This window comes from Pleurodeles waltl, chromosome 4_2 (genome assembly GCF_031143425.1).
Source record: "Pleurodeles waltl isolate 20211129_DDA chromosome 4_2, aPleWal1.hap1.20221129, whole genome shotgun sequence".
In the NCBI taxonomy this organism is placed as follows: domain Eukaryota; kingdom Metazoa; phylum Chordata; class Amphibia; order Caudata; family Salamandridae; genus Pleurodeles; species Pleurodeles waltl.
The window spans coordinates 783,400,990-783,423,484 of NC_090443.1; positions in this window are offsets into that span (position 1 = coordinate 783,400,990).

Consider the following 22,495-nt stretch of genomic DNA (forward strand, 5'->3'; position numbering starts at 1 on the left):
TACCCAAAAACATATAAGTGAATCCATAATACAAAATTAAAAGATACAAAAGAACTGTTATGATGGCCAGAAAGGAGCAGGAGGAATCTCTAACAGTGACAAGATTCAGAAGTGTGGATTAATTTCCATTGTTTCTGATTAGACCCTCCCATCTGTAGTGGGCTTCACATTTCAAGAATAGGTGCGATGACAACAAAACAGCTGTAAATAATCCCATATTGTGATTAATTACACATACTACTCACTATTAGGGTTCCTTTCATCTGCTTTCCAGATTATGGATTCAATTGCAGTTTTTTTTGTTTAAACTCTTCAGGGCATACCTGGGGCTGTGTTCCTGTTATGGGTTTCTCATTCCAGAAGTGTCTACTTTGCAATATAACCCCATTCAGAGTTTTTTTTTCATATTTTAGGTGGAGCACTTCATTAACTGGTTACATTCTCTTCTTTCCTGCTTTCTTTCACTGATCCTGGAAGAGTCGAATAGAGTTTTCATGTCCTGAGATTGCTTTGGCATTTTTCACTTCTTTCTTTATTCATTGTCTCCCATTTCCTCACATCACTAGGCTATTGGTCTGGATTTTTTATTACTATATGGAGGTAATTCTGTTTTTCCCTTCTTGCCCTACACATGTTAGTTTGCCCTTTTATAGTGGCTTTTATACCAGAGCTGACGTCAGCGGATTGCTCATTGAGGAGACATTCTCTGTTTCCACTGTTGCCAGGGGTTAAGAAAGTTGTCATGCAAGTTGAAAGGGCTGGCACCAGTGTGTAGGCAAGTCGCTGACAAAGGCTGTCTCTGTATAAAAATCTGATTGGCGTTCCAGACAATCTTATAAGCACCATTGCGTGGTTATTTTTTGTGTCTTAGTACGATATCCAGACACTTGTTCTCTAGAGTTGTCCTATAGGTCTTGGGTTGCAGTTATTAACCCCTTCGCTACCAGGTCTTTTATCACTACTGTGCCAAGTATTTTTTGGGCTATTTTGGGTAGTTTCTGCAAAGGCCCTCATAACTTTGTGTCCACATAAGCTACCCATGCCAAATTTGCATTTTTTCCCAACACCATATGGATCCTAGAGGTAGCCAGAGTTTGTGGGTTCCCCTGGAGGAGACCAAGAAATTAGATAAAAAATACACCTAAAAGTTTGTTTTAAAAAAAAAATGGGAAAAAGTGCTGCAGAAGAAAGCGTGTGTTTTTTCCCCTGAAAATGGCATCAGCAAAGGTTTTGCTGTGCTAAATTTACCATCTTCCCAGCTTTCAGGAACAGGCATACTTGAATCCGAAAATCAATTTTTTAATACAATATTGGCATTTTACTGGGACATACCCCATCTTTACTATTTTTTGTGCTTTCAGCCCTCTTCCAGTTAGTGACAGGAATGGGTATGAAACCAATGTTGAATCCCGGACAGCTAAACATTTCTGAAAAGTAGACAAAATTCTGAATTCAGCAAGGGGTCATTTGTGTCGATCCTTCAAGGCTTTCCTATAGAAAGTTACAGAGCTACCCACTTGAACCAGTTAAGCCACCCACTAAAAGACAAAAGAAAAAGCAACGAAAAGCGAGAAATAAAAAAGAGGTGGCCTCAATAGGCCCCCTGGCGATAAAATCTAGCCTGGGTAAACGTGATGGCATGGCAATGCCCACTGACCTCGTGACAAACACTACGAGTTTCTCTACGGTAAATAAATTGTTCCCATTATTCAACCTTGGAGCAAAGGGCAATACTACTCATAATCAAGGGGGGCAAAACAAAAATGAACTACACTCCAATGAGGGGGATATACAAAATAATGACCAACAAATTATGGTAATGACAAACGATATAGGCAAATCAGAGCAGGAACCTCAAAATATAAAGCCACATCAACAGGGGACACAGGCAGTAACGAGTCCTAGTCCATTATTAAATAAGAGGATGTTTGAAGAAGAGGGTATAACAATTACGGTCGCAAATTCAGAATATGCCGAGCACAATTGGGCTCAAACCAGAGCCCTTTTGGCCCAAAATCAGGCAAGAAAACGAAGAATGCCAAGATCTACCCCGGATGAAGGTTCCCTAAGTGGCTTAATAGCAAAGCAAAGGGCTATAAAGTTAGAACGGTCTGATAAAGCCACCAGTAGGAAGTCAGGTATTAGAATATTCGAGGACCGCCAAATTAGATGAACAGACAGATATTATAGGTAGTTCCAATTTCGTTTTGCCAAACAATTGTTTACAACTAATATTAGAACCTCAATATCACTTCAGGGGGCGTTTTGACATCCTAAATAGAGGGAACATACTAAAATTATTACAAGTTATTCCTGCATTAAAAGATATAAAATCTACTGACATTGTCTCCATAGAATTTTTACCTAGGGAAAATATAAAAGAGAGAGGCTTAAACGAATTAACCCTGGTAACCTGGAGGTCATCACAGTTGGTTAAAAGAGTTGTTAATGAAAAAGGTTCCTTCTTAAAATGGGGAATACATTTCAGTATACCCAAACAAGTATGCTATCCTGACCCTTTGGAGGAACAAACCAATTTGCCTAATCAATCCAAGCCAAAAGAGTCGGATAAACCTTTTTCAGTTCTTAGATCTGCAACTGGAAACATGGAAGATTACCCCTTAGCGCGTACCATATCTAATACACACTTATCACAGCTAGACTTAGGCTGGATATCAGAAACAACCCATCGAGAAAAACATCAGTGACTTATGAGTAGTAGGGTGCATAATGAACTGACAATCTTGCATGAAAACCCTCTCCAAGTTTGCTCCTGGAATATGAAAGGGATTAGATCAAACACCCTACAAAAGGATCTATCAAGTTTATTAAAGACATTTCAAATGTTTTTTTTCCAGGAGACTTGGGCCACCGACTCTTTTTCAATTGATGGATTTATGGGATTTTTTTCTCCAGCAATAAAGGAGAAAAAGTATGGTCATCCAAAGGGGGGATTAGCAATTTTCATCTCAGCAGGTTTAAATATATTATGTACTCGAATATATGAGGAAAACAAAGTCTTCCTGTTAGTGAAGTTAGATGAGTGGAATAAGGAACATCCCCTTCCACTCCTGCTAATTAATGTCTATATCCACCCAGTTGTACGATCCAGGAAATGTATATCTTCCAAATTAATATATACAATTTTAACTGCCCATCAGGATCTAGGACCCCTGGAGCTCTTAGTCGCAGGGGATTTTAATCTGAAATTACTATACCCCTTTGAAAGGGATAGACAACCGATTTTGCAAGATCTATTATGGGCAGTACAACAGCTGTCCCTGGGGGCAACAGAGAAAGGAAAAGCCGGGATAGTAGCACTCTCCTTAGTAAAAGATCTGGAGGCTTTTGGGCTTATACTACTAAATGGAAGATATCCGCAAGATACTCCTCCGGCAACTACCTGCTATGCCGCAGGAACTCAAGCGACAATTGACTATACTGTGGCATCCTTATTTTTGCTTACTCTAATTACAAACTTTTACATCGTTAAATAGGATATGAGCAACCATGGCCAGCAATGCCTGGAGATAGGTTGTGGCCTCCCTAATTTTAACCTTGCACTTACTACACCCAGGAATATTAATACAACCAACTATAAGAAACTTCGATGGTCTGAAAGGTTAAAAGAACCCATTAGTGAACGGTCAATGGAGATTATCAAGCAATGCCATATGGATTTAATAGGGGGTTCAATAATGATCTGGTCACCTTTCTTAGATAGATTTGTGGCTGCTGTCCTCACAGAATGATAGCAAAAGTGGTATCAAAACCAGGGTCAAGGTGCAAAAATGAATAAAGATATAACATTTTCAGCACACATGATTAAATTAAGAAAAGAATGGAATAGTGCTTTAAGATTATATAACAAGAATTCAACAAACCATTATTTTAAGGCAGATTTAAAAAGACTTAACAACATATATCGGAAACAAATATGGGAATACAAACATGAGGAAAACCATGGTTTTTGGGCCAAGGCCCTATTCTTGAATAAAAAATCAAATACACAAGGTTTTTGGAAAATGGTGAATGCCGTGAATAAAACTCCGATGACTTTGACCAGCTCCAATGTTTTGGAAGCCGTCTGGTTTGATTACCTAAGTCACAATTTCGGAGAACAAAAGAGAATCAGCAAAAATTTTGAAGAGGATGCAAAAAAGTTAAGCCTAGAAAAAGCTAAATTAAAACCCCCTTACACCCCAAAAGGAAACCAAAAAAATAATATTTACAAGGTCTGTAATTATGAGGTCAATAGAAAACAGCACAACTGTAGGTGCTCCAGGCCCTAATGGGATCCCAAATGCCTTGTATAAACTGAATTCTGCATTTTGGGGTGAAAAATTGTCTTTGACTTTAAACCATTGTATGGCACTAAGAAGTATTCCAAAATCTTGGAGGGGTGCGTTAATACATCCAATATTTAAAGGAGGTAATAAGTCACAAACTGAGAGCTATCGACTAATTACCCTAACAGACATAGAAGCTAAATATTATGCAGGGAGTTCACTGGAGTATCTTCATAGGTGGATAACCAAAAATAGCATTATTCCTTTCAATCAGACAGGTTTTTTAAAGGGACTGGGTACTGATGCAAATATTTTAACTCTATCTCTGGTCATTGATAAGTACAAACAAAAAAATCAACCCTTGTATCTATGTTTTGTTGATTTTAAATCAGCCTTTGACCTGGTACAGCGACCTCTCCTATGGGAGAAATTAGCCTCCTGGGGGATACCGGTGGATCTGGTAAAGGCTATTGAACAGTTATACACAGATACATGGGTAAGAGTTAAGATAGGGGATGGATCTTTCCTATCAAGGGAAATTAAAACAAAACAAGGATTGAAACATGGCTGTGTGCTGGCACCATATCTTTTTAATCTCTTTTTATCGGACTTGACTGCGGATTTAAACAAGGTAAATGCGCACCCCCAAAGCTTAGTGATATGACTATTTCAAACTTGCTATATGCTGACAACGTAGTACTCTTGAGTCAAACTAAAGTAGGGCTACGGCAGCTCATCGCAAAGATATGCGAATATGCAGAGTGAAATTGTCTGGAAATAAATCAGAAAAACACCAAGGTTGTGGAAATCAGCAAAAAAAAATTTAGAGTAAAAAAGTGGGATACAGAAAGGGGTGTTTTGGAACAAGTAAACGAGTACAGATATCTGGGTGTGCTTTTTGATGAACGGGTCTCCTTTTCTCCCCAAAAACAGGAGCTATACAGAAAAGGAAATGCTCTATTATTTGCTTTTCGTAATTTAAAAAAATTGCTTACTGGCCCAAGTTATCGGTCACTGCTTCAAGTCGTTACAGCCAAACAAATCCCAACACCGGGATATACCTCCCAAGCACAAATCAGGCTGGAGTTTGGTTATCTATATCAATGTATAGACAGGAAAGGCAGATATATCAAAGTAAATATTTACAGCTAACAAAGGAAAATCAGCTCTGCCAAGCACTTTGGAAGGAGATTAATTCTCGTGAGTATCTAGATCAGGCAGTAACAGTTTTGGAAGTAGCAGAATTATGGAATTTAAATCTTTCCTACCCGGCTTTAAAAAAAATCCTAAATCGAATAACAAGGAAAAGATCAGTGAACATGGATAAGAGCTTATTGGTCTGCAGATCGCACTCTTGGGTGGTAATAAATGAGTATAAACTTTTAAAATGTCAGCCCTACCTGGAAGCCGGGTGGACAAAGACAGTCAAGGACCATTTCATCAAATACTGGTTTGGTATCATTCCTTGTGGTGTTATCTAGCCCGTGGGAATGCCCTGGAACAATCCCTCAGTGCAGGCTGTGTGGCCGGGGAAAGGAAGATATAATCCACTTGATTTGTATTTGTAATGGCCTACAAAACTAACACAAATCTCTATTAAAGGCAGCTTTCAACCAAAGAAAGATACAGACTTGTAGGCAAGCAGTGATTGTCTGTTTTAAACCCTCTGACGTTGTTTTAAATGCTAAAGTCAGCAAGTTTTTACGTTTAGCAACACAATTTTTTTTTTAAAAGATCTTTATTAGTACATATGTATTAGTTTTTATAGAATTTAAAAAAAAAAAAATTGCCCTAAAAACAAAAACAAATAATCACTGTAGAGTACTCATGAAATGTTTGTTAATCTTAGTTAAGTAAGGTATAAGACATATATGGGTAGTCTACACTGACCTGGAAAAGGAGGTACCTATTAGGAAATTTCATAAATAAAATTATTTTTATGCAAATTAGGGGTTACAGATTGATATTTAAAACTATATATATTATGATTTATATATATTTTTGTATTAGATAGAAAGATGTGATGTATTGGTTTTGTTAACTATGCATCGAATAAATAGACTAAAGGTTGTTTTAAAAAAAAAACAGACAAAATAAAAAAATATTTAAATTGAGGTGAAAAAAGAGACATTTTTGTCCACGTTTTCTTGTATAACTTTTTCCAGCTATGGCATATTTTTGAAAGCAATATATAATTACATCTGCTGGACTCTTCTGGTTGTAGGATATATAGGGCTTGTAGGTTCATCAAGATCCCTAGGTACCCAGAGCCAATAAATGAGCTGCACCTTGCAATGGGTTTTCATTGTATACCAGGTATACAGTAATTCATTTGGTGGAATAGAAAGAGTGAAAAATAGGTATAAAGGACACCTTTATATTTCCAAAATGGGCACGAGACAATGTGTTGAGAAGCAGTGGTTATTTGCACATCTCTGAATTCCAGGGACCCCATACTAGCATGTGAATTACAGGGCTTTTCTCAAATATAAGTCTTTTTTACACACTGTCTTTCATTTGGAATGAAACAATGTAGAGAAAGACAAGGGGCAATAACACTTGTTTTTCTATTCTGTGTTTCTCCATGTCTCCCAATAAAAATGGTACCTCACTTGTGTGGGTAGGCGGAATGCCCGCGACAGTAAACACAACATGTACACATCACATTTTAATATACTGAAATCTGACATGTTTTTTGGAAAGTGCGTAGCTGTGGACTTTGTCCTCTAACTCAGCCGTCACCTAGGGAAACCTACAAAACCTGTGCATTTTTTTAAAACTAGACACCTAGGGAGATGCATGATGGGGTGACTTGTGGGGCTCTCACCGGGTTCTGTTACTCAAAATCCTTTGCAAACCTCAAACTCTGGCAATAAAAACACTCTTTCCTTACATTTCAGTGACAGAAAGTCCTGGAATCTGAGAGGAGCCACAAATTTCCTTCCACCCAGCATTCCCCCAAGTCTCCTCATAAAAATGGTACCCAACTTGTGTAAGTAGGCCTGGTGCTTGCAATAGGAAATGCCCCAAAACACAAAATGGACACATCACATTTTCCCAAAGAAAACCGACCTGTTTTTTGCAAAGTGCCTAGCTGTGGATTTTAAGCCGGCACCTAGGAAAACCTAGCAAACCTATATATCTTTTGAAAACTAGACACCAAGGGAAATTCAGAATGGGGTGGCTTTTGGGCTCTCAACAGGTTCTGTTACCCAGAATCCTTTGCGAACCTCAAAATTTGGCCAAAAAAAAACACTTTTTCCCCGAACTTTGGTGATAGAAAGTTCTGGAATCTGAAAGGAGCCACAAATGTCCTTCCACCCAGCATTCCCCAACATCTCCCAGTAAAAATGGTGCTCACTTGTGTTGGTAGGCCTAGTGTCCGCGACAGGAAACGCTCCAAAACGCAACATGGACACACAAATTTTTACATTGAAATCTGACATGTTTTTTGGAAAGTGCTTAGCTGTGGGTTGTGGTCTCTAGCTCATCCGGCACCTAGGAAAACCTACCAAACCTATGCATTTTTTAAATTTAGACACATAGGGTAACCCAGGATGGAGGAACTTGTGAAGCTCTCACCAGGTTTTGTTACCCAGAATCCTTTGTAAACCTCAAAATTTGGCAATAAAAACCCACTTGTTCCCCTCATTTCAGTGATAGAAAGATCTGGAATCTGAGAGGAGCGACAATTTTCCTTCCACCAAGCATTCCCCCAAGTCTCCCGATAACAATGGTACCTCACTTGTGTGCGTGGACCTAGTGCCCACAACAAGAATTGCCCCAAAACACAACATGGACACATCACATTTTCCCAAAGAAAACTAACCTGTTTTTTTGCAAACTGCCTAGCTGTGGACTTTGGCCTCTAGCTCATCCGGCATCTAGGAAATCCTAGCAAACCTGGACATTTCTGAAAACTAGACACCTATCAGAATCCAAGATGGGGTAACTTGTGGCGCTCTTACCAGGTTCTGTTACCCAGAATCCTTAGCAAACTTCAAAATTTGGCAAAAAAAACACTTTTCCTCTCATTTTGGTGCTGCAAAGTTCTGGAATCTGAGGTGAGCCACAAACTCCCTTCTACCCAGCATACCCCCACATCTTCTGATAAAAATGGTACCTTACTTGTGTGGGTAGGCCTAGTGCCTGCACCAGGAAATGCCCCGAAACACTATGTGGACACATCAAAATTATCAAATACAAAACTATCTGTTTTGCGGGGGCACCTCTGTTTTTGGTCCTGGGCTCAGCAGCCATCAAGGGAAACCTACCAAATCCAGACGTTTCTGAAAACCGGACACCCGAGGGAGTCCAGGGAGGTGTGACTTGCGTGGATCTCCGAGTGTTTTCTTACCCAGAAACCTTCGCAAACCTCAAATTTAGCTGAAAAATCAAATTTTCACCACATTTCTGTGTGGGATCACCGCACCGGCACAAATTTCCTACCACCCAATGTTCCCCTCAGTCTCCTGTTAAAAATTATACTGAACTTGTGTAGGGGGGCCAAGTGCCTCTAACAGGGAAGAGCCAAAAACATGTCCAAATTGAGAGGGAACCAAAGGGGGTCCACAAGGGCAGTTTGAAAAAATACATTTTTAGGCTGACAAGTGGGGACGACTTTTTATCGGTATAGGTGTGATAATGCTGGGTGGTAAGAAATTTGTGGATTCCTGCAGATTCCGGAAAGTTTCATCAAAAAAATGTGGGGGAAATGTGTGATTTCAAGCAAAGTTGGTGGTTTGCAGGGCATTGTCGGTAAGAAATTGGTGCACGGTGCATGTGAACCACACCACCGTGGACTGACCCAGATGTTTAGTACTGAGATGTGTCTCGTAGATTTTTCTACATGGCAGCGTCTCAAACTTCAAAAAGTGCAGCCCTTACCATTCCAAGTGGGGCGATTTTGAGAGTTAGCCAAGCTCTCAAGGCCCAAATGTGAAACCAAAACCCAAAATAATCAAATGTCCTCTTGCTTGCTGTTGGGATGAGGTCTGTTATAGTGTGGGGGGGGGAGAGCTGAAAGACTGTTACCCCCTTCAGTTGGGGTGGGGGCATATGCCCATACTGGTTGGTGGCCACCAACCCAGAATTTTCTTTTTTAATTCCCGGGCATCTCATAGGCATTCTGCCCCCCCCCCCCCCCCCCATGGAGTGGATCGGGGGTAATTGCCTCATCTGCCCACTGGTGGGCAGAACAACTTTGTCCCCGTTTATTTGGGGTGGGGATATGGCCATACCCTCACCCTCTTTTTTGAAAAACAAAACTTCCCTGGTGTCTGGTGGGCTCTCTGCTCCCCTTGGAGGCAGATCGGCCTTACAAAAATAGGCCAATCTGCCCCAAAGGGGGACAGAAATGGCCACCAGTAATGTGTCCCCATGGGGAGTGACCCTTGCCCAAGGGGATCCCCCCATACAATCACAGACACCAATTCATGGTGCCTAAGTGGTTTATGCCCCCCAGGGGCTGATTGGCCTAATAGAAATACGCCGATCTGCCCCCAAAGGAGGCAGAAATGGCCTAAAATAAATTTCCCCCCCAGGGGTACAACCCTAACCGAAAGAGTCGCTCCCCATCTGTAAAAAATAAAACAAAATACAAAATCCCTGGTGCCTAGTGGTTTCTGCCCCCCCTCCCCCTTAGGGGCAGATCAGCCTAAAAAAAATAGGCCAATCTGCCCCCAAGCTGGGCAGAAATGGCCTAAAATAAAATTGCCACCCAGGGAGCGACCCTTGCCTAGTGGGTCACTCCCCATCTGTAAAAAAAATATATATATATATATATATCCCTGGTCCCTAGTGGTTTTTACCCCTCTTGGGGGCAGATCAGCCTAATTAAAATAGGCCAATCTTCCCCCAAGGGGGGCAGAAATGGCCTAAAATAAATGTGCCCCCCAGAGGAGCAACCCTAGCCTAAGGGGTTGCTCCCCTTTCGTGAAATTGTTGAAAAAAAAAAAACCCTGGTGACTAGTTGTTTCTGCCCCCTTTGGGGGCAGATTAGCCTAATAAAAATAGGCAGATCTGCTGAAATGGGGAGCGACCCTTGCCTAAGGGGTTGCTTCCCACCTGGTAAAAAATTAAAATAAATTAGTCATGGTGCCTAGTTGCTTCTTGCTCTAATTAAAATAGGCAGATCTGCTCCCCCTTGCCCAAGGGACCGCTCCCCTTATTTGTTTACACACAGTAAACAATATCCCTGGTGTCTAGGGCATTCCTGCAGCCTGATCGCTATGTGATTGGGCTGCAGTAATGCTCAGGAAGACATCAAAGGAAAGGAAAAGCCTTTCCTTTACTTTGATGCCTCTCTGCCCGCCCCAACCCCCTGATCGGAAGAGAAATGCTTTCATTTCTCTTCCAGCGTGATGGGGCGACCTCTGAAGTGGTCAGTGTGCAAACGTCACTGGGGGTTTGGGGGACTGGAGTGGAAGCGGAAGCGATTCCCCTTCCATCCCTGCCCAGGGGAAGGTGGTGTGAAGTTCCTGGGGGGAGTGCTGTTTATCTGTATAAATACTGGTCATTGTACTGCAATTGCAGTAAATGGTTTGTTTAGTTTGTGTGTGGTTTGTACGTGGTTTAGCATAGTGTGTATGTACTGTGAGGTACAGTAGATACGCTCCAGTGCTTAATTTGTGCTTGTTGTTTCGGTGCGGAGAGCTGGCCCTTATTTTTGAGGGCCGGAGCTTAATTTTCTGCCCCAAGCATTTTCTGCGAGCAAAAGGCACATGAGAGAAAGACGGAGGAAGAGAAAAACGAAAAAGCGTCACAAAGGGAGAAAGCAGAAAGCTGCAAGAGTGAGCTGAAGGAGCAGGGGGAGTGGCTTTAAATGGAGTGAAGAGGACCGAGACTGTTTCAGGATTGCGCTGCCTCAGTTTCCCGCGCTCTCAGATTTAAATGCAGCAGCCGCGTATTCCACAGGAGAGCTTTGGGCACCGACCGTTTTTTCTTTACAAATTAAGCACTGATACGGCCACGTCAGCTGTGACCTGTTTGTCTTGCTATCAAATGTCATCCTCATCCCTCAATATTGTTGAGGAGTTGTTAATTTGAACACTAATCTCGACACAATTGTTTTCGACTCTGACTTTAAATGAAAATGTAGTTTTAATCAGATTTCTTTTAACATCGGAATGGTTCAATGAATTCCGACTTCCAACAGTAATTGTGGTATTCTAGGGAACGCATGAGGCAATCATATTCCTAGAATTGTTGCCTGCCTGACTGCTTAAAGGGCACACCTTGTCGCTTGGATTCAACATTGCACTTAGATCTTAACTTCCGAGCATGACCTTTGGCAGAAAGCGAGAGCAATTTCGGGAATATATAAATGACACTTTGTGCTCCATTAGCGATTGTCATGCACCTCGTGAAATATGCACTTATTATGAAGGTCTAGGTTGTCGAGCAGCTGGAGTGCATGTTTTGGGGAGATTTCTTAAGTGTTTTCTCTAGTGTTCATACAGGCTTCTTCAGGGCGTCGCTGCAAGATGCGTCCCAACCAGAGAGAGGAGGCGTAGTTCTTAGCAGACAGCAAAGCCTTTTATAGGACCAGAAACACCACACCATGACCCTTATTCACTTCCGGTCATTTTCTGCGTCTCGCTGAAATAGCTTTGAAAGTTCCCACCCGTACACTTTTTATTATTGACAACGTTGGCTTGATTAGATACACAAGGATACTTTTCATCTCTCTCTCCACATCCTAAAAGCCTTTTGAAATACACAGGTTGTCATTATGCATAATTATACATCTCTTCTAAGTGCTCACTGGTGCTCAATTATGATGTTTCCTTACCAGTAAATGTATCAGAAAAAGAGGAGTTCTTTCCCTTTGCCTACTGCAGGTCTGTTGTATTGCGGGCATCTCTTCAGAAGAATTGCAAAATGGATGTCTGATTAGCTGGGATTTTAAATACACCCGTTTAGAATAATGACCATCACAAGAACGTTCGAAAGACGTATTTCTAAGGAAAACAAACGCGAGTAATCAGTGCTTGAGAATCAAAATCTATTTCGTTTTCCAAGTCAGGCTGTAGGAAATTCTATTATATGCACACCTTAAAGCCAGCATAGAAGGAACTTGTTGAATGATTTGTTGTAACAAATTAAATATAACCTTTGATTTTCATTAAATTAAATTGCATGCACGTTCAATAGCATTAGTCATCTGGTCAGTGCCACTACGTGAGAAAGGGACAGTTAAATGGCAACAGCAAAACACAGTAAATCAGTCTCAATCCATGTTTCGAATGTTTAGACCGTGATCAGTTAAAGGCAATCCTCATTGTATACGCAGCACTTCAGACAGACATCTTCTTGCGTCACACCACTCCACAAAATAGTGTACAACTTTAATAAATTGTAGGTTGAGGTCTACATCAAGACTTTCTTCCCCATAAAAATGATATATATCTTTCTACTGGTATGACTTTGCAGAAATCTAAAACAAGAATTTTGCACCAAGCATATATTTATCAGGATTTTTCAGCACTATCTTTTACTTCACCTCATCCCATAAAACTCTGGTCCCACCAGATCTTAGATTAGAATAAAGAGGGTGTTCCCATAGACTCTTTATGAGTTAACACTTTTAATATGAGGAGATCCAGATCAGTTTCCTGGCCACACACCTAGTGCATTAGAAAGGTAAATTATAATGCAACGTGGCCTACCACAAAGAACATAATTATATTGATCTATAGACAAAAATACAATTATTTGCGTTTGATTCTGCAATGCACCAAAAGCCATCCCGATTTTCTTCGAGGCATTCAACTTCTATAGCTTTATTATGACCTTAAACTATTAGTACAATAATTGGTCATAGGGGATGTTAGTTATGGGAATGCTTTTTCACTGGAATCTCTAAATTAATCCTCTCTCCCCTGAAGGATGACCGTCACACTGCAATAACATTGGTTTCTAGGGTAAACACTTCGATTACATGGCACAGTGATTCAGGGCTCTGAGATGTCTGTCTATTGAACGAAGATTTATATTTAAACTGGCAGGGGTCATAACTAAATTCGTACACTAGGGGACACGGAAGTACCAGGCAAAGACATGTAATCAACTCAGGTGACAGCTCATCTCCATGTATACTTTCTCTCTTTGGAGTAAGTTAAAAATAATCAGCCCTCTTTTGATGTACCTAAAATAGGGCTGAAATGTTTTCTACAGAGATTATCTCAGAACTGTACACAGAAGATCACCATTCCTTAGCCGACTCAGGCCGCCTTTGCAAACATTTAAAGCTTGTGTACATGTACATCCAGTTTCTAAGGTACATTTTATGCATTAGTTCTAAGGAGAACCTAAAACTGCTATCACTTAGTGATGTAAGTTCACTGTTTATTTGACCTTACCCACCTCTGACACTGAATGTAACATTCAGATACTCGTTTTGTTCCGCTCTTGTTTAGGACTCCTACCTTCTGGTATGAACATTATGTTAAAGTGCAAGTAAATATATTGATTTATAGATCGATAAGTGTGAGTTCTGAGCGATGTTTCTTACTGAGGGGCACCGAGTGAGATCAAATAGATGACAGCGAAGCCCACAATGTCTATGACGTGACTCAGAACACGAGGCAAAAAACATCCCTGTAATTCACAGCTATTCATATATAATTTTATGTTAGGTATGGCCCCTAAAACCATATGCCCCTGCTTTCAACTGCTACACAAAAGCAGAGGAGTAATGGGGGAGGAATACATAAGATTGTCTATCCCTTCTCATCCATATATTGTAAACAAAACCTTACCTGATATTCTTATCTAACCACCAGCACATTCCAGCATTCCTGCCCCTCCTGCAGCTATGCTTTCTGATTTTAGTCAAAACCTTCAGAGGGTAAAAATGGGCACCAAAATTCTCTATATCTTGGACTCTCTGGATGGCCCTTATTTCATCTTCACATGATTCAGAATTCAGTGGCACCTTTCTTCATCACAGCTCACTTATTATGTGGGTTCCAGTTGTGCTAATGAGTCTTCACAGTCTCTGCACCAAAATGAATTATGCTTAAATCTGTGTACATATTGTATCATAGCATTCACTGTAGATCATTTGATTTATTTAGGGACAAGCCGTCTATATATTCAAACTCTACGATCAGTATAAAAAGTTCCCCTAGTATTACCAATCTGATGAGCATTAGAGTGTTATTTCTTATCACATTATCAACCCCTTTCAGCTAAAATACACAGTCCATCATTTCAGTTTCAGCAAAGTTCTGAAGCATTGGATTTGTGTTGTATCTATCAGAATTTTCCGCTCAATATAATGTGTTTTATTGTTAAGTACACAGCATCAACAAATCATTAAGGGTAACAAGAGACAAAAGCCCCAAGAAATCCCCACAGTATTCCTGCACTTTCTGCTTGTATTCAAATATATGTTTGTAGTGTAGTGTTGCTATTTGGCAGCGTTTATATGACTACTAATTGCCAGGGACTTCACAAACTGAAGATGGAGGGGCTTATTTACAAGCCCAGTGGTACAGGACAGTGCAGCAAGTTACCTTGCTGCACTGCCTTGTGCCACAGGGAAAGGGTGGAATGCCTGTATCTACAAGATATGACACATTTCTGTCCTTTCACCTCTATGCTGGTGCACAATGGGCTTCCTAAACCCAGTTCAGGCACCCTTGTGCCATGGTACAAATATGCCTGCGTCACAAGCGGGGGTTTTTCTGTGCAGTTAAGATACCTTCCTGGACAAAAAGAATCCCTGGGGGCTTTTTCCTCTTTCTTTGTGTGCTGCAGTATGCAGCACACAAAGAAGGAGATGCAGCACACAGAGAAGGAGGAAAGAAATGAGGAGAAAATTTCTTCTCGTTATGCCTCCCCTGGGAAGGCATACGATTTTGATGCATACCCAGGTTTACAATACCTTGTAAATCTGGAAATGCACCAAAACCCATGTGAGTTGCATGGGAAAACCCACAGCAATGCCCATGGAATGCCCACCTGATGCAGTGTATGGCAACACAGTCTCTTGCTCTGCGTTGCCTTACACCATATCTACAAGGCCAAGAAAAAACACAAAAGGTGGCTTTGCATGGCCTTGTAGATATGGGCCTGCACAGTGCTCTGTTGGTGTGTCTCAAAAAGTGATGCACAGGTGGCACACAGGACTTGTAAATAAGCCCTCTAGAGTTCCTCAAGGGCGCTTTTTGGTGTGCCCTGAGATGGGGAGACTCTGCATTGGTCTCCTCACACAGAAGTCTCAAATGGGTACTCATTTTAACCTCATGCACTGACTAATGGCAGCATAATTATAGTTTTGAGGAAGCCTATTTGCACCAGAGGAAGCTGCATACTGGCCTCCTTAAGTAAGCTGAGTGTAGATACTTGGAGTAGATGGATTTCATGCAAAACAAAGCAGCACACAAAGTTACTGCCTGCATTTCATGAAAGGGATGCAACAGAAATGTGCCATATCTACTACGAAATGGTACATTTCTGCTGTCTCCAAGCACTGGCTCACTGTTTGCTACTTAGCACAAATGCAGGCACCCTTGCAGTATGGCGCAACGGTGCCTGCATTACTGACAGATTTCTTTTTGTTCAGGAAGGGGCTTTCATTGCAGGCAAGTTTGTTTTTGTGCATGAACGGATACCTTCTTGCACAACAAAATCCTTCCTAAAGGCATTTTTCTCTTTCTATGCATGCTGTGGAAAACAGCTTATATAGAAATAGGAAGTAACATGGAGAACAATACTTCTCTTTGTTATACCTGGTTTAGGAAGGAAACCTTTTTTTTTGCAAATGCAGGTTTACTCACCTTAGTGAATCTGGAATTGTGTCAAAATCCCTGGGTGTATGCATGGGACCACCTATGTTCCACCCATGGAACACCACCATGACTGAAAGTAAAGTAGGACAATACTATGTGCTGCATTAGATTGTATTTACTAAACCCCTGAAAAGGGATTTGTGTGGCTTAGTAAATTCTAGTTAAGGACTTGCATTGCCTTGTGAAATCTTAGTCCTGCAAGTCCTTATTAAAGTGTTTATTTATATTGAAATATGTGAAATGTTCACAAATAATATGCGCATAAATTATAGCAATAATGATGACAAATATTGGTATGTGTGTACCAGGCCCATGCTTCACAAATCAGTGTGCCTTTTGTACACCAGTTTTCACTTTTGTGAATACACTGACGGGGGGCAGATGTCCAGCCGTATATTCTTAAAAGGAGATGCCTTCCACCTCATTTAATCCCTTGGTGATGTGGGAAATCTCCGTCTCTTGGTGATTCCAGAGAGTCGAGCTGAGTACTGATTATTTCCTCAAAGCTAGGGCTATGTTTGATGCTTTGCTGAAGCTGCTATTTTTGCTTACCATGCATATATCAAATCCTACATTTGTCCTCACTATCCTTCACTGGAGAACAGAGCACAATTCACCATTACCAGCTTTCAAGTTTGGCCAAGGTGGGTGGTGACTCTATCAGATGTAAATATTTCCTCCATGTGGTTACAAATGTTTTCATTGTTTCATTTTTATGCCTTCCCCCACAAAACCTTCTTTCTTAATGATACTAGCCATCATGTGCTGTAACATAGAGCACAGGTCTGTCACCACTATGAGTGGTAATAGTTCTGGAAGAAATGGCCTGAGCTACACCTGGGGCACTCCAAGCCTACCTTATTTTACAGAGGTCTGACATTAGCCTGGTGTATGTGCTAGCTTGATCCAAGAGCTCAAAGCTCTTTGAGTGTATCCTCTGTTCCTATGGGTCAGCACTTAAATATCATTTGCAGGCAAGGCTAGACTGCTTTCCTTTAGTGCCAAGATCTGTCCCACTGCATAATAAGCCACCGACCCTGTGATGATGTGTTTGGTTTATAAGAAAGGCAATGTTAGGTACTGCACAACCCTGACCCCAAACCAAGTGATAAAGCAGGCTTCCTGATCAGAAATGTACTTACCACAAACACTGAGATACATGAATTTACTGTGCTAGATATTTGGGGGAATACTTACTATTATTTCACATAATGCTGTGCACCAAGGGAACTTGCTCTGCTGCGTTGCATGATAGGGAGAGAGCAGAAAAGCTTTATATTTACAAAGGCATGGAGCATTTCTGGTCTCTCCTTGTGCTGAAGCACGGTGTGGTGCTTTTTGCCAATACAGACACCCTTGCTACCTTACTGCACAAAAACAATCCCTAGAGGCATTTTTGTCTTTCCATGTGTAATGCGGAATGCATCACACATTGAAAAAGGAAATAACAAGAAGAGAAAATGTTTTTTCTCCATGTTGTGTCATCATTTGGAAGGCATACCAATTTGGTGCAATTCCATGTTTACAAACTTTTGAAAATCTGAAATTGCATCAAATCCATGGCTGGATGCACACGAACACCCATGCACCACTGATGGAATGCCTCCCAGCTTGAAATGTAACATAACACAGTGCGAACAGCAACATTGGGTTACATTTCTATACAATACCATGAAGGTGGTGCAAATCACCCCTTGCATGGCTTTGTTATTCTGAATTAAGGAATTATGGTGTCTTGTGACCCAAGAACAACTCCTTAATAAATCTGGCCCAATGTTCTTTCACTATAATATTCTTCCTCAGGATTGTGCAAACTATTTCTCTGCCTAACAGTCAGTAGTCCTCAAGAACTCTGAGGTGCTTATTTGCTCTTCCATGTTCAAACTGATGTGTTATTACCTGTCTTATCCAGGTGACTGGTTGACACCTGTTTGGTATAAGTCAATAAGGACGCTCAATGAAGGACCACACGCCAATTATAAATACAATTTAGCTTTACTAGAATTGCAGGTAAATGTAGGCATTTAGCACATTAACAATAGTAGAATAAGAATAGCAATGAAAAGCATCTATTTATATATAAGTACACTACAAAGAGCATCTATGTATATATATATATATATATATATATATATATATATATATAAGCAAAGAGTTCATTGACAGATATAAGTTTTGATGAACTGTATACCAAAATGCATCACACTACGATGTTCAGGAAGCAGAATATAAATGAGTTGAATACTTCAGAAAAGCTTTGATTTACTGCATACCAAAATGTATGTTTCAATTACTGCAGCAGGCTCTCACTACAATGTTCAGGAGGCAAAATATAAACAAACTGAATACTTCAGATTAGCTATGATTTACTGCACACCAAAATGCATGTTTCAGTTACTGTAGCAGGTTCATACTACGAGGTTTAGAAAGCAAAATATAAACGAGCTGAATACTTCAGGTTATAAACACAGTGCAAGCATAAATAATCAGTCATAATAATAGAGCAGAGAAACAAAGGCCTTTCATCCATGTGTGGAACTTAACTTAGTCCACTAAATGCTGGAAAGCCCTCTACTGCCTGCTTGGACCTCTCTCCCCCTCAAGCATCACGGTCAGCAAAACAGGGAGGCAGCACTGGGCCATGCCATCTGCGAGCTTCAAATCCCTCACCCACACTGCAGTGCTTAAATAACTCGAAGCTTGGATTCTATCTCTTTCTGGCAGTTTCTAGCTATGTTATCAGCACTTGGCTGCTCGGCCCTTCTCCAGCCTTTGTTTTCATTCCATCTTCTCCCTGTACTCTCGTTCTCAAGGTTGAGACGGAGTCTTCTACACAAACAAGCTTGAAAATAATATCATGAACTTTTCCACGTTGTTTGGGGGCGGGGGGTTCAACAGGCATCACACTCATCTACACTGCTCAAGCTAATTAACCCTTTGCGTCACAAGGTCTTCAGCACCTTTCCCTATACTGATCACTCCACCCCTTAGATGAGCGTGATGCATGCTGAAACGGATATCATTTACTTTGACATTCCGCTAGCTAGGTTGCTACTAATACTGGTCAGCGTTATTCTAAGCACCTGCATCTTAGTATAAAGCTGTTTTCTGCATACATATAGTCTACATAGTATAGTCATTAGCGTAACACAAACAATCAATAACCAAATTAGCTGTTGTAACACTATATTTAGCGTCTTCATAGCTCCTAGTGCCCAGCCTAAGAAGATGTCATACCAATGATGCTCAGTTATTTGCTGGATGCATGAAGCAGTGTGTATAATCTGTTTAGCGTTTATGGTCATTAGTATGGCTGTATCCTTGGTGTATTTAGCTGCCATATCAAATGTAGCAAAGGTAACTTGTGCGTAGTGCCTGATTGCCTCTAATCTGGGTAGCTTAACAACAAGCGAGATGTTCCACTCTAACTGCGCACGCATTTGTGTCTGTAATGTGGTTATGGTGAACTTAGTCGGTTGGTACAAGATTTGAGTGCTTATATCAATAATGCTGGTAATATTGCACATACACATTGCTTGCTCTTCGGTGGTTTGTATAAATCCGTTAATAAGTAAGGGATGATTAATGACATAACAAATGCTCTCTGTCCCTATCTGATATAAGTCTGTGCCAATCAATAGGATAAGGTAACCATTCACATTCTACCGGTATTGTGTGAAGACATGAATCTAGCACCCGTCCAGTGTGGGTACATACCCACCCCTTAGACCAATCTGCCATCTAGTGGGATCTACAGTGTGATTTGTTTAATCAATCCACTTTTTGTCAGTGTGAGATATCCACCATTCTTTTACTTATCACTACGGGGAGCAATATAAAGGGGCACCATATGTCAGGAGGAAGATCACTTCTTGCTATATCAAAAAGAGCATAACACATTTCTTCCTCACAGTGAAATTGTATGGGCTTTACCCATATTTCTTCAGGCAAATGCAATTGTTGTCTCCAATATTCACCCTGAAGCTGTCCCCATTCTGCTTTAAAGTCTGCATACTGTTGATTAACAATGCTTTGCCATAGTATGCACTCAATGTCCTTGGACACTGCTTGTGTGTTTTAAAAGCTGTTTGTTTTTTTTTCAAATTGTTCATAAGTGAAATTATGCCATTGCCAATTTCGTTACAACCCACGCAGGACTTTCCATCCTTCTTGTGAGTGTGTGGGCCCCCATTGAGAAATTACTTTTATGGCCTCTCCTGTACTATATCCTGTAGAAGATAGCTTATTCCTAATGGCTTCAACATCAAAAGAATTTAGGGCCCAGACCCCGATTCCGGTGGACCCAGCTATCAAGGACCCTAGATCTCTTCTAATGCGTAACTTTGGCAAGGGCCATAACTGTGGTGTCCATGGTGCACATAATGGATCATACTTTGAGACATTCTCCTTGGCAATATTTATCTGTAACGCAATACGATTAATTATGCTTGCATGCAGAGCTTGCTTACATCCTATTCTTTATCGAACTATAGAAACGTTGCTTAAGTTGCTAATCATGCGTCTTTCGGTTACATAAAACAAGAAGGCTGGTGGTTTGGAGTATCGAACTCCTTTGGTTTCATAATTCATTGTAACGACCACCATTTGTCCTGGTATCACAATATTTACATATCATGTTTTGCATATAACTCAAAGCCTGTACTAATGCTGGCGTCCCATGCACCTCGTTCAGTCCGTTGGCATGTTGGATTTGCTGTCCAGTTACCTTGCAGGTCACAGCTTTGGCAGCCATCCACTTGCCTCCAGGTACCTCCATGTTGCAAAGTGAAACATTTCCCTGGTCATCAGTTACGTTAGCGGCTTGAGGTGCACAAGTGACATGAAGGTCCGTAACGGCATTCTCTGCTATCATCAACGCAGATGTCATCGTTTATGACCGTGGGGTAAGTCTCACTGCAGGTACAAATACAGGTACATTAGAGTTCTTTAAAAGTACAATATACGTACTCCCCACCCCTTGACTCAGTAGCTCTCCTGCATCTGGCTTTTTCCATGGATGGTTCACCCATACTTTTCTCCCTGTGCTTCCAAATCCTCCCTCACCTCTCTGGGTGTTATCGTGGGCAGACCTTTCTTCAATGTGGGGGGTGTACGCTTGTTCACAAATCACTTGTGCAAGTCTATCATGTGCTGATAACTTTTTTAGCTGTTCTTTCAACAATCCGTTATATCTCTCAATCATGCCTACAGCTTGTGGATAATAACTAAGGTGCACAATCCACCGAATTCCCTGGTCCTGTGCCTAGCCCGGCACTGTTTTCCCTGAAAAGTGTGTGCCCCTATCTGTTTGGATCTCAACAGGTGCCCCATAATGTTTTATCAGGTAGTTTAGCCCTCACAAAGTGGACTTTTGGTCTGCCGACTTACAGGTCATACCCAACATAAGGCCAGAGTAGGTGTCCACCATGGTCAATACGTAGCTTTTTCCTCCTTCATTTAGTAGCGGCCCGATATTGTCCGATTGCCACACCGTAGTAGCTGCAGTTCCTCTTCTGATATGGGTGCTAGGCTTCTTTTGCAGGGGCATTTGTCTAATCTGGTTGCATATGGGGCCCTCATTTACTGCTTGTTGCACTTTTTCTTTAGTAACTGGAATTTGTCATTGCTGTACCCATGCATAAGTGCTATTCTCTCCCAAATTTCCGGATGTTGCATGGGCCCTGTTTGCTAAAGCAGCTTCAGCTTCCTCCTTGATGACCACCGTTCGCGTTTTGGCTATTTGATCTGCGGTGTTGTTGAATAGAGATGCAAGTGAGGTATCCGATGGGCAATGGGCATCCACATGTCCCACATAGATTTGACAGTTTTGCCCTTCCTCCCACATCTCTTCCCATAGCTGCTTGCCTCCCGAAATGGGGGTGCCTTTAATTTTCCATCCATCCTTGCGCCAAGTCGGGGCCCAGCTTACTAGTTCTTGGTAAGTGGCCTGACTGTCAGTGTACACAAATGTTTTCTCTCCGATGGGGGCTTGTTCGATCACTGCTGCTACCCCCTGCAGTTCTGCAAGTTGGCTTGATTCATTATCCCCTCCTCGCAGCAACATCGTTTCTGTAGCAGGCTGGAATGCAACTGTTTTCCATTGTCTTTTTCCTTGGTAGTACCGGGCGGTACCATCTGTGAACCATGCATTTTGCTGTTCTTCGGTGAGTTGTTCAAAAGGCGGGGCTGTCTTAAATGGTGAGGATTCCATTTCTGAGGGCTCTGGCGCAGGGGCCATTGCCTGCAAGTCCACTGCCCCTAGCTTATCTCTTGTAACTTTGACACTCCTGCTGGTCCCGATTTTGCCCTCTGCTGCAGATACCATTTCCACTTCACGATGGCAAACTCCTGCGCTCTACCTACTTTATTGCCAACCCCTCCTTCTCTTGTCCAACCTAGTAAGGGGAC